Below are 11,863 nucleotides of genomic sequence, written 5' to 3'. Positions count from 1 at the left end.
ACCCTTAACAGAAGGCATGGGGGTAACCTGCACGGAGCAGCACTTACTACCCTTAACAGAAGACATGGGGGTAACCTGCATGGGGTGGCAGTCAATACCCTTAACAGACAGCATGGGGGTAACCTAATGGGGCGGCAGTCAATACCCTTAACAGAAGGCATGGAGGTAACCTATATGGAGCAGCAGTCAACACCCTTAACAGAAGGCATGGGGGTAACCTGCATGCAGCAGCAGTTACTACCCTTATACAAAAGGCATGGGGGTAACCTGCACAGAGCAGCAGTTACAACCCTTAACAGAAGGCATGGGAGTAACCTGCATGGAGCAGCAGTTACTACCCTTAACAGAAGGCATGGGGGTAACCTGCATGGAACAGCAGTTACTACCCTTATACAGAAGGCATGGGGGTAACCTGCATGGAGCAGCAGTTACTACCCTTATACAGAAGGCATGGGGGTAACCTGCACGGAGCGGCAGTTACTACTCTTAACAGAAGGCATGGGGTAACCTGCATGGAGCAGCAGTTATTACTCTTAACAGAAGGCATGGGGGTAACCTGCATGGAACAGCAGTTACTACCCTTATACAGAAGGCATGGGGGTAACCTGCATGGAACAGCAGTTACTACCCTTAACAGAAGGCATGGGGGTAACCTGCATGGAACAGCAGTTACTACCCTTATACAGAAGGTATGGGGGTAACCTGCATGGAGCAGCAGTTACTATCCTTAATAGAAAGCATGGGGATAACCTGCCTGGAGCGGCGGTTACTACCATTAACAGAAGGTATGGGGTAACCTGCACAGAGCAGCAGTTACTACCCTTAACAGGAGGCATGGAGGAAACCTGCACGGAGCAGCAGTTACTACCCTCAACAGAAGGCTTGGGGGTAACCTGCACGGAGCAGCAGTTACTACCTTTAACATAAGGCATGGGGGTAACCTGCACGGAGCAGCAGTTACTGCCCTTAACAGAAGGCTTGGGGGTAACCTGCATGGAGCAGCAGTTACTACCCTTAACAGAAGGCATGGGGGTAACCTGCATGGAGGGGGCAGTTACTTCCCTTAACAGAAGGCACGGGGATAACCTGCACGGGGCGGCAGTTACTACCCTTAACAGAAGGCATGGGGATAACCTGCACGGGGCGGCAGTTACTACCCTTAACAGAAGGCATGGGGATAACCTGCACGAGGCGGCAGTTACTACCCTTAACAGAAGGCATGGGGGTAACCTGCACGGGGCTGCAGTTACTACCCTTAACAGAAGGCTTGGGGGTAACCTGCATGGTGTGGCAGTTACTACCCTTAACAGAAGGCATGGGGGTAACCTGCACGGAGCGGCAGTTACTACCCTTAACAGAAGGCATGGGGATAACCTGCAATGAGCGGCAGTTACTACCCTTAACAGAAGGCATGGGGATAACCTGCACGGGGCGGCAGTTACTACCCTTAACAGAAGGCATGGGGGTAACCTGCACGGAGCGCCAGTTACTACCCTTAACAGAAGGCATGGGGTAACCTGCATGGAGCAGCAGTTACTACCCTTAACAGAAGGCATGGGGGTGACCTGCATGGAGCGGCAGTTGCTGCCCTTAACAGAAGGCATGGGGGTAACCTGCATGGAGCGGCAGTTACTACCCTTAACAGAAGGCATGGGGGTAACCTGCACGGAGCGGCAGTTACTACCCTTAACAGAAGGCATGGGGGTAACCTGCACAGGGCGGCAGTTACTACCCTTAACAGAAGGCTTGGGGGTAACCTGCATGGAGTGGCAGTTACTACCCTTAACAGAAGGCATGGGGGTAACCTGCACGGAGCGGCAGTTACTACCCTTAACAGAAGGCATGGGGGCAACCTGCATGAAGCAGCAGTTACTACCCTTAACAGAAGGCTTGGGGATAACCTGCAGGGAGCGGCAGTTGCTGCCCTTAACAGAAGGCATGGGGGTGACCTGCATGGAGTGGCAGTTACTACCCTTAATAGAAGGCATGGGGGTAACCTGCATGGAGCAGCAGTTACTACCCTTAACAGAAGGCATGGGGGTAACCTGCATGGAGCAGCAGTTACTACCCTTAACAGAAGGCATGGGGGTAACCTGCATGGAGCGGCAGTTACTACCCTTAACAGAAGGCATGGGGGTAACCTGCATGGAGCAGCAGTTACTACCCTTAACAGAAGGCATGGGGGTAACCTGCATGGAGCAGCAGTTACTACCTGCATGGAGCAGCAGTTACTGCCCTTAACATAAGGCATGGGGGTAACCTGCATGGAGCAGCAGTTACTATCCTTAACAGAAGGCTTGGGGTAACCTGCATGGAGCAGCAGTTACTACCCTTAACATAAGGCATGGGGGTAACCTGCATGGAGCAGCAGTTACTATCCTTAACAGAAGGCTTGGGGTAACCTGCATGGAGCAGCAGTTACTACGCTTAACAGAAGGCATGGGGGTAACCTGCATGGAGCAGCAGTTACTACCCTTAACAGAAGGCATGGGGGTAACCTGCATGGAGCAGCAGTTACTACCCTTAACAGAAGGCATGGGGGTAACCTGCATGGAGCGGCAGTTACTACCCTTAACAGAAGGCATGGGGGTAACCTGCATGGAGCAGCAGTTACTACCTGCATGGAGCAGCAGTAATGCCCTTAACATAAGGCATGGGGGTAACCTGCATGGAGCAGCAGTTACTACCCTTAACAGAAGGCATGGGGTAACCTGCTTGGAGAGGCAGTTACTACCCTTAACAGTAACATGGGGGTAACCTGCATGGAGCAGCAGTTACTACCCTTAACAGAAGGCATGGGGGTAACCTGCATGGAGCAGCAGTTACTACCCTTAACAGAAGGCATGGGGGTAACCTGCATGGAGCGGCAGTTACTGCCCTTAACAGAAGGCTTGGGGTAACCTGCATGGAGCAGCAGTTACTACCCTTAACAGAAGGCATGGGGTAACCTGCATGGAGCGGCAGTTACTTCCCTTAACAGAAGGCATGGGGGTAACCTGCATGGAGCAGCAGTTACTACCCTTAACAGAAGGCATGGGGGTAACCTGCATGAAGCAGCAGTTACTACCTGCATGGAGCAGCAGTAATGCCCTTAACATAAGGCATGGGGGTAACCTGCACAGAGCATCAGTTAGTAACATTAACAGACACTTGAGGGTAACCTGCATGGGGCGGCAGTTACTGCCCTTAACAGAGGACAATGGGATAGCAGTCATAGAGTGCCAATTATCTATTTATATTCTGCCTTTTGGTACATCAGAGTGGATTACATTGAGGTACTCTCGGTTTTTCCCTATCCCCACAGTGGGGTTTGATCCCTGGTCTCCGCTGCTCTAACCAGTGGTCTCCTCCTGCACCCCTTTATCTGCCATGCTTTGCTTTGTTGTTACCTTCTCTCTGGGACCTGCAGGGAGCACAGAAGGGGTTTCTGGCCTGGGGGGAGCAAAGAGTGAGGAGCTCCTGGGCCACAGCTGAGCTGGGATTTGCCCTTCTCTTCCCTTCACAGCGCTGACCCCAGAATGCTTTAGACACAGCCTTTGAAAGACCGGGCTGCAGTGAAAGATCTCCGGATAGGGGTGTCCAGAGCCCTCACCCCCCCCCCCTCCGCCCCCCAAGCAGATCTGCACCTCGCACAGAGCATCTACTCTGGACAAACCCGAGAGCCCATCAGGAGCGGGGGGTCCGACCAAGGGAAGCTCTGCACCATATACAAGCTAAGAGCAGGCCTCCTCCCCCTCCTCTATCTCTGCCAGCAATCCCCCCCCCTCCTCCCCTGCCTTGGTGTCCCTCCCCCTAACCAGGTCACTGTGACCGGTTACCTGCAATCCCCTTACTTTCCAGCCCAGGCCTTATCTACCTGCAGGGATTGCTCTCGCTACCTCTCCCAAGGAAAGAGTTTCCCAGCGCAAACACCAGACTCATCACTCCCAGCATCTCTGGAAGGGAGAATATTATCTCTCCTCTTTGTGTGAAGATTGGGGTGGGCAGGGGGGCAGGGACACTTATCTCTTCTCCCAGGACAGCCGCAGCCCCATGAACCCTGCACCCCCCTCCCCCCACCCCTCCTCTCCAAACCCTCCTGGTGGCCCCCGCGGAAGCCCAAGGACAGGAGCTGCTGGCAGAGCTCCCACAAGGGGGACTATGGGTCGGTCCTGCCTTTTTGACGCACACCCCCCCCCCCCCCCCCCCCCCGCTTCTTTTCCTAATGGGGGAAACGAGGGGGGCTCCACACCCCCGCCGTACGCAGGGAGGCAGGTGCAAAAGCCAGGGCTCCTCGCCACATCTGCCGGGAAATCCACGAAGGCCCCACGAGCTCCTGCGGGACCTCCCTGAGCAGACGCCAGGCACTGGGACAGATTATTTATTTATTTAACATGTTTATATATTGTTTTACCAATACAGGATTGACCAAAGGGGTTTACAATAATGATAAAATTAGAAATCAAAACGAAAATCAGTTTAAATAAAATATAAAATAAAATAATAAAACAAATAATACAAAGTTAGAATAAAAATACAAACTACATCTTGATCAATAAAACAAAAGTTATAACGTAGTTGGCTATTATTTTACAAAAAAGCAGAAAGAAAGAAATATAGCGAGTAAACTATCAAATAATTAAAATTCAAGCCTCCTAGTGTTTGGTTATGGATTTTGAACAGCCTCCTATATACTAAATGAACTGCTACTGAGGGAGCTTCCATGAAGAGGTAGGTTTTTCATGCTTTCTGGAACTCCTTTCTATTTGTCTTAAAGGGTCCGGAGGAGAAGCCTGACTCGCTCCTGTCTCCGATGCACAACTCTGTGGGCTTTTGCTTTTATAAACCTAACAGGAGCGGTGCGATAAAGCAGCAGGTTAAGAGGCTGGGCCAGCGGCGCGTGCTGCGCACCCCCTCCCTCCCCCGGGTGACACCCCTAGACTGGTTGACTGGGCCTGGCTTCTACTCCCCGGATCCAGACCGCAGCCCCCTGGAGGGCTCCACAGTGATACCCAGTGGCCGGACTTATGCTCACACCAGCAGGGTCCGGAGCCAGCCACGGTCTGGGATGCTGGCGATAAGAGTGAGCAGGCTGAGCTGGGGGTGGGTGGGAGGAGGGAAGCAAGGTGGAAAATACAATAAAGGCCCACGCGCCGAAGCTCGCAGGTGCAGGAGGAAACTTGAGGGACCCCCCCCTCGGCCGTGCATTTGCTCAGGACGTCGGCTGAGACTGGCCGGCCCCGGTTAATACCAGGCGAAGGAAGGGAGCACCGAGGGCGGCGCTGCTGACAGAAGCACCAGTGCGTTGCATGGAGAGAGAGGAGAACCTCAAAGACCAAGAGGGGTAACCGGAGGCCAAGAAAATGTGGCAGAAAGACAGAGAAATGGTCCCAGTTGTACTGAGTGCCCCGGGAGGTTCAGGGACACCTCCATATGTTGCCTGTTACATGCTGTGAACACCACGAGGAGGCTCTCTGTGGTATAAAGTGGGTATTAAGAAGGGCATTGGCAGTGAATTTCAGGATGACATCCTACCCAGCATGCCCTGGTTTATGAGAGGGGTGCATTCCAGGCAGGGGACTCACAAAACAAACCCATAAGGTGACACCTTCCCAAACTCCTGGGACAGCCCCGACATAGATTCCATAACAAGCAATGCACAACTCTGCAGCACTTCTGCACACATTGACATCTAAAGGGACATTAGTAAAGGTGCACAAGAAGTCAATTCCACGGAAAATCCTAGCCTTAAACATTTCATTAAATAAAATTGCTATGGGGACTGAGTGGTAAAGCCAGCGATAAGCACAGATGATCCATAGCTGTGGGGGAGTGAGGGGTAAAGCCTGGGATAAGCACAGAGGATCCATAGCTGTGGGGGAGTGAGGGGTAAAGCCTGGGATAAGCACAGAGGATCCTTAGCTGTGAGGGAGTGAGGGGTAAAGCCTGGGATAAGCACAGATGATCCTTAGCTGTGGGGGAGTGAGGGGTAAAGCCTGGGATAAGCACAGAGGATCCTTAGCTGTGGGGGAGTGAGAGGTAAAGCCTGGGATAAGCACAGAGGATCCTTAGCTGTGAGGGAGTGAGGGGTAAAGCCTGGGATAAGCACAGAGGATCCTTAGCTGTGAGGGAGTGAGGGGTAAGGCTTTGGTTTAAGCAGAAAGGACTGAATGTTGGTGGTTGGGAAAATGAATTATAAACAGTAGATAAAGTTGAATCTGCAGCATTGTAACAGGAAGGTAGAATAGTTGCACTCATGCTTGTTCGTATCAGATTCAGATTATGTTACTGGCATGAATTTCACATTAATGCTTTGCCAAAGTGATTTTGATGGCCCCCGGTGATGACCTTTTTATTTTTTTGTTAATGTAGACCCTGCCCTCATCACATCTTGACAGATTAATGGGTGTTAGTTATCTTGTAGCCCCATAAAATAGCCACTGGATGGCATTTCAGGGGAACGAGTCATGATGAAAATTGTTTAAGGTTCTTTTTGGGAAAAGAGAGTATGTTCCCTTAAGAATAGGCCTGGCATCACCGGGTGTACAAATTGTGCAGTTGCACAGGGCGGCAACATCCGAGAGTCGGGGGAGGGGGGGGCAGGCAGACATCGGGAGCAGGGAGAGGCCCGTGCTACCACTAGTGGACCCAATCCCACCACTGGTGGAAGAAGCAGGAAGCTTTTGCAGCCACCAGTGGACCCCATCCCACCAGCGTCGGAAAAAGCAGGAAGCCCATGCGCCCACCGGTGGACCCCAAGCCATCTGCAGCGGAAGCAGCCGGAGGCCAGAGCGGAAGACAAAAGCTGTCCTGGATCTTCTCCTCATGTGCTGACCCCGCAGTATTCGACACTCGCGGTGCAAGCCCTTCCCCTTGTTCTCATCTCGCAGTGCACGAGATGCTAGCAACGCGAGTGTTGACTTACCCTGGGGCCCGCATGCAGAAGGAGCTTCAAAGCGGCTGCTCTCCCCCCGGAAGGCACAGGCTGGCGGCAGCAGCAGTGGAGGAGGATTGACCCAAGGACCCTGACGGCCTTAGGTTGCATGCGTGTGTGCATCCCACTCCCACTAATCCACGACAATCCCAGGGTGACTGGAAATCAAACGTTCCCAGGTATGGAGAGCATGAATTTCCAAAATCCTTTTTAGTTTTATTTTTCAGGTGTTATTTAATGTTTGCTATTTTTAAATGTTTTACTGGTATTTGGGGGCATTTAGAAAAATGTATGTGAGTTTTCAATTATTGAATCTTTTATTTGTCATGTTTTTGAAATAATATCATTATTATGTTTTTACTGTTATGATTATGTATTTATTTTATTTCTTGCTTTTATTGTTTGATGTTTGAGGAATGGGGATTGCTCTGGTTTTTTACTGTTGTACGGCACAGAGTGTCTGGCTTCCTTTGGTTTCCGGTTCAGGTTTTCTCACGTTCATAGTTCTACTTTACGGTTGCTCTGTTCTGTATTTGGCGAGGGTCTGTTCATGTTCTGCACCTGTGACTGAGGTCAGGCATTCTCCTAATAGGAAGTGTATTAGTGTTTCAGGGCTCTCGGAGGGTCAAGCCCACACCCAACACACATCACAATAGGCCTAACACCTAGTTAGGGTTCCAGGTGTCTTTTTTTTTTGCAGGATTCCTGGTTGGCATCCCAGCAGCGCATGTGAACATAACGCAAGGGATATTTTTACCACAGAATATGGCGCTTTGATATTTTTCACGTGAAATGTTATTATAAATGCATAACTCGTGTGTGTGTGTGTGGAACGAGCCTCGGGGGAGGGGCATAGTGCAAGGCCATAAGGTTCGCCTAGGGCACCCAATACCTTTCCAGCAGCCGTGGCTTCGGTGCAGGGTAGCGGTGCCCGATTTTAAAGTTTGTATCACCGGAGGGAGCCGGGCTTTCTCTTTTTTTTTTTTTTTTAGCGGGCCCGGGACAGAGCATGAATGAAGAAGGGGGAGAGGGGGGCAGCACAGTAACTGTTCGCACGGGGCAGCAAGAGATCCAGCGCCGGCCCTGCAGCTCACGCATAGGTGGATTCTAGAGAGCAGCAGTATAAAGGGGGGGGGGGGGCGAGGACCCTGCAGGTGCTCTTCCCCTGCAGGGGGAGAGGCTTGAGGCTGAGAAGGGGTGGAGCGGACTCCCATTGCCCTTTGGGGGGGGGGGGGCAGGGAGCGGGTTCTCACCTCCCAGGGGAGCTACCACGCGTCCCGAAAAAAGCAGGGCCAGTCAAATCCGGAGGGGGGGCTGCTGCCCTGTGGCATCCCTCACGCGTGGGGGGGGGGGGGTCTGGAAAAACCCAATACAGGCGGAGAGGAGAGGGTCCCTCCTTCCCCCGGGGGAGCTTAGCACAGAGGTGAAGCCGAGAGGGTCCCCGTGGCCGGAGGGTGAACCTGGCGTCGTCCCACTTCCCAAGGAATCACCCAGGAGATGCAGAGCGGGACGCTCCACGAGGGGGGAGAAACCGAGACGACGAGAGGGGCGGGGGGGGGGGGGCGTCACAGCCAGTGCTGCGTCTGGGGAAACCATGACCGCTGCGGGCTGGGAACGAACGCTGCCCACCCACCCCCCCCCCCCTGGTAAAAAAAAGCCAGGGTGCATTTTGTGCTGTCATGGATTCGGGGCACCGACGCCTCCGTGCGCACCCATGGGGGGGGGCCAGAGTTTTGATAGGGGGTAGGGCCTGAAGGAAAGGACAACCGCCACCCCCCCCCACCCCCCACCACGGGGCCGAAGGAGAGAAAAGGCGGCGAAGGTGATCAAGACGGCGACCCTTTGGGTGGGCGGGAACCTTCTGGCGAAGCCCACTCCATGTCTGGCGCCTCCGGGGTTATTTCGCCTCGCCCGACGTCTCTCGCCCCCGCGCCCGTCGTCCTCCACGCCGGCTGGAAAATAAAAAGTCGACGCCACGTGCCGGCGCCCCCGTCCCACGGAGGTGGTGGAAGGGGAGGGGGTGACCTCCCCATCCTAGCAGTCAGGTGAGGAGGAGGAGGAGAGGCCTCGCTGGGGCAGGCTGCCCTCTCCCTCGGGTGGACCTCACCAGCCGGCTCGGCCCAGCTTAGAGAAAACCCAGGCAGAGGACGGCGGGAATGACCCTTTCCACGGGAGGGGGAATTCCCCCACGCACAGCGTTTTACGTGTCCCCGTCTTGGGAGGGTGGGGGGGGGGGGGTTTGCATGATATACAGAAGGATTAAAGTAAAAAGGAAAGAGAGAGGAAAGATGAGGAACCGACGATAACTCCGGTAAGGGTAATGGATCAGGAAGGGCAGAGGCCCGGGCTCCGTGCTTCGGTTTCTACCCCAGGCTTTCGCGCCAGGACGGTGGAAGCTTTCGGCGCCGAGGGTTTCTCACGCTGACTAAGGGGGGGGAGGAGGAGGAGGCATTGTGCAAGGCAGAGGATCCCAACCACTGAAGTGAGCATAATAGGAACCGGGACTCGCTGCATTTGGAAAGAATGACTTTTGCCTTTTAATCTGGGCTGGGAGTTAATTGGAAAAGGTGGTTTAGGCGCTGGATAAGCCCCCATCTCTTTCCCCCTGGTGCCTACAGCTGTATCTCCTCAGATCTGAGGAAGGTTTGGGGGGAGGGAGACGGAGGGGGGGGGGGTGCAGTCAGCTTTATTCCCCCCCCCCTCCCCGAGAGCCCCTCCCTCCTGCCATCCCGCACAGCTGGAATTCACAACAGATGTGTATGCATAGCCCGGATTACATTTGCAGCAGGGACGTTCTGGCTCAGCAGAGTCCCTGTCAGGAGAGGGCTCCACTTTTACCAAGACTTTTGCGTGATCTGGACTTCAGGGATTGCCCAAGGCTCCCTCCAGCACTTACACAAGTCCTCATCTGCCCTCTAACAGGCCGATGCGATGCATTAAAGGGGCGCTCGTGATCGGGCGCCCGCTCCCTTAACGCGCGCCCACCCACCTCTCCCGCGCGCCCGATTTAATATTTAAATCGTGCCGCGTTAAAAAAGGAGGCGGTGGGAGAAATTGCACGCCCCTAGCGCCTCCTCGGCAGCGGGCGCTCAGGAGATAAGCAGGCGTTAATTTGGGTGCTTAAAAATGTGCACACGACTTTAGAAGGATTCTACAAACCCTCACTTTCTCAAGCCTGGATTATTGCAACGCAATTTTCTTAGGGCTACCCAAATCTACTCTAAAACCGCTACAATTACTGCAGAATACCGCTGCACGAGTGCTCACCGGCAAAAGGAAGTTTGATCACATCACTCCAACCCTAAAAAAAACCTTCATTGGCTACCAATTTCACAAAGAATTAAATACAAGACCTTAACTATTCTACACAACGAAATTTACAAAGACAAGAATTCCTCTCTGGATACTATGATCGCAATTCACAAATCACCCCATTCTTCAAGGTCTACTGACAAATTACAACTAATCATTCCCCCCCCCCCTGTCATCTGCGAAACTATCCGCTACTAGAAATAGAGCCTTCTGGATAGCAGGACCTATAGAATGGAACTCTATTCCATTCTATAGGTCAATTCTATAGAATTCTACCTAAATTCTATCAGAGATTCCAAATCTTTCAAAAAAGAACTAAAAACATGGTTGTTTAGACAATCATTCACAGACTGATCTCAATAATCTTAATCTTCTTCTTGAACTCTAATTCTTCTGTAATAAATATCTTCTAAATTAAGAAAAATAGTAAATAAATATGTTGTAAATTGTCTCCTAACATGTTATACTCTGCCTCTGCCGAGATGTTATATTCATATTATTCTGTACTTGCGTTATAACTTGTTTCTTGTATGAAGTTGTTACAATGTAAACCGGGGTGAAGGCACTCAGCTATACTTCGGTATAAAAAAAAAAAGAATATAAATAAATAAATACATAACTTTATTTATTTGTTCGGCTTTTATATACTGTTGCTTAGACTAGCCATCATGATGGTTTACAAACATTTCAAATATTTACAAATTCCAGTAAAATATATCTAAACAAAAATAAAATATGATAATAAAAACAGTAATAAAAACATAAAGGCATAATGAAAATCTATCATCTTAAGAACAATTAATAAATCAATAAAAGAGTACAAATTAAATAAAATAGTCTATGATTAAAAAAAACATAAAAGCGCCATGCAAATCTATGGTCTTAAGAACAATTAGTGAAACAATTAAAAGTCTGCAAATTAAGTAAAATAGTCTCTTAAAAATTGTGGTAAATGACATTAAGAGATAGTAAGAATTTAACCAATGCCTGCTTTGTAGGCCTGCTCAAATAGCCAGGTTTTGAGCGCTTTTTTAAACAGCTTAAATTCAGCTTGCAATCTTAAATCTACTGGTAAAGTATTCCATAATTTAGGTCCGGCCAGTGATAATGGCTCTCTAGCTGAAGAAGCTGAAGGGATTGAAAGTAACCCTTTAGTAGCGGAGTGTGTAGTCGAATGACAGCATTCATCCAGTCTACTCGCTCACCGTAAATTGCTTTGCGCAGGATGCAGAGCGCTTTATATTGGACTCGGTACTCAGTGGGTAGCCAGTGCAGAGATTTCAAGGTGGGGGTGTGATGTGGTCTTTTTTTTTTTTTTTTTTTTTTCCACAACCCCTGAGTATCCTAGCGGCTGAATTTTGCAGAACCTGGCGGGGACGTGCATTTGCATGTGATGAGCGCTATTGCCTACAGGCGAGATTGGTCGCGCGTTTCGGACGCGCTGGTTTCGGACGAGCGTCCAATCGCACGTTGAGCCGTGCGCCGCGGCCAGCCCGCGGTATTGCATCGGCCTGTAAGCGGGTGCCTAAGGCCGTGGGAAGCTGGGCAAGTGGGGTTATTATGAACACGGGGTCCTCCTGGTGTACTGCATTGCAACGTCTCTGTCCCAAAGTTTAGGATGGAGCACAGAGAGGATAA

This window comes from Rhinatrema bivittatum, chromosome 2 (genome assembly GCF_901001135.1).
Source record: "Rhinatrema bivittatum chromosome 2, aRhiBiv1.1, whole genome shotgun sequence".
NCBI lineage: Eukaryota > Metazoa > Chordata > Amphibia > Gymnophiona > Rhinatrematidae > Rhinatrema > Rhinatrema bivittatum.
This window is presented reverse-complemented; position numbering follows the sequence as displayed.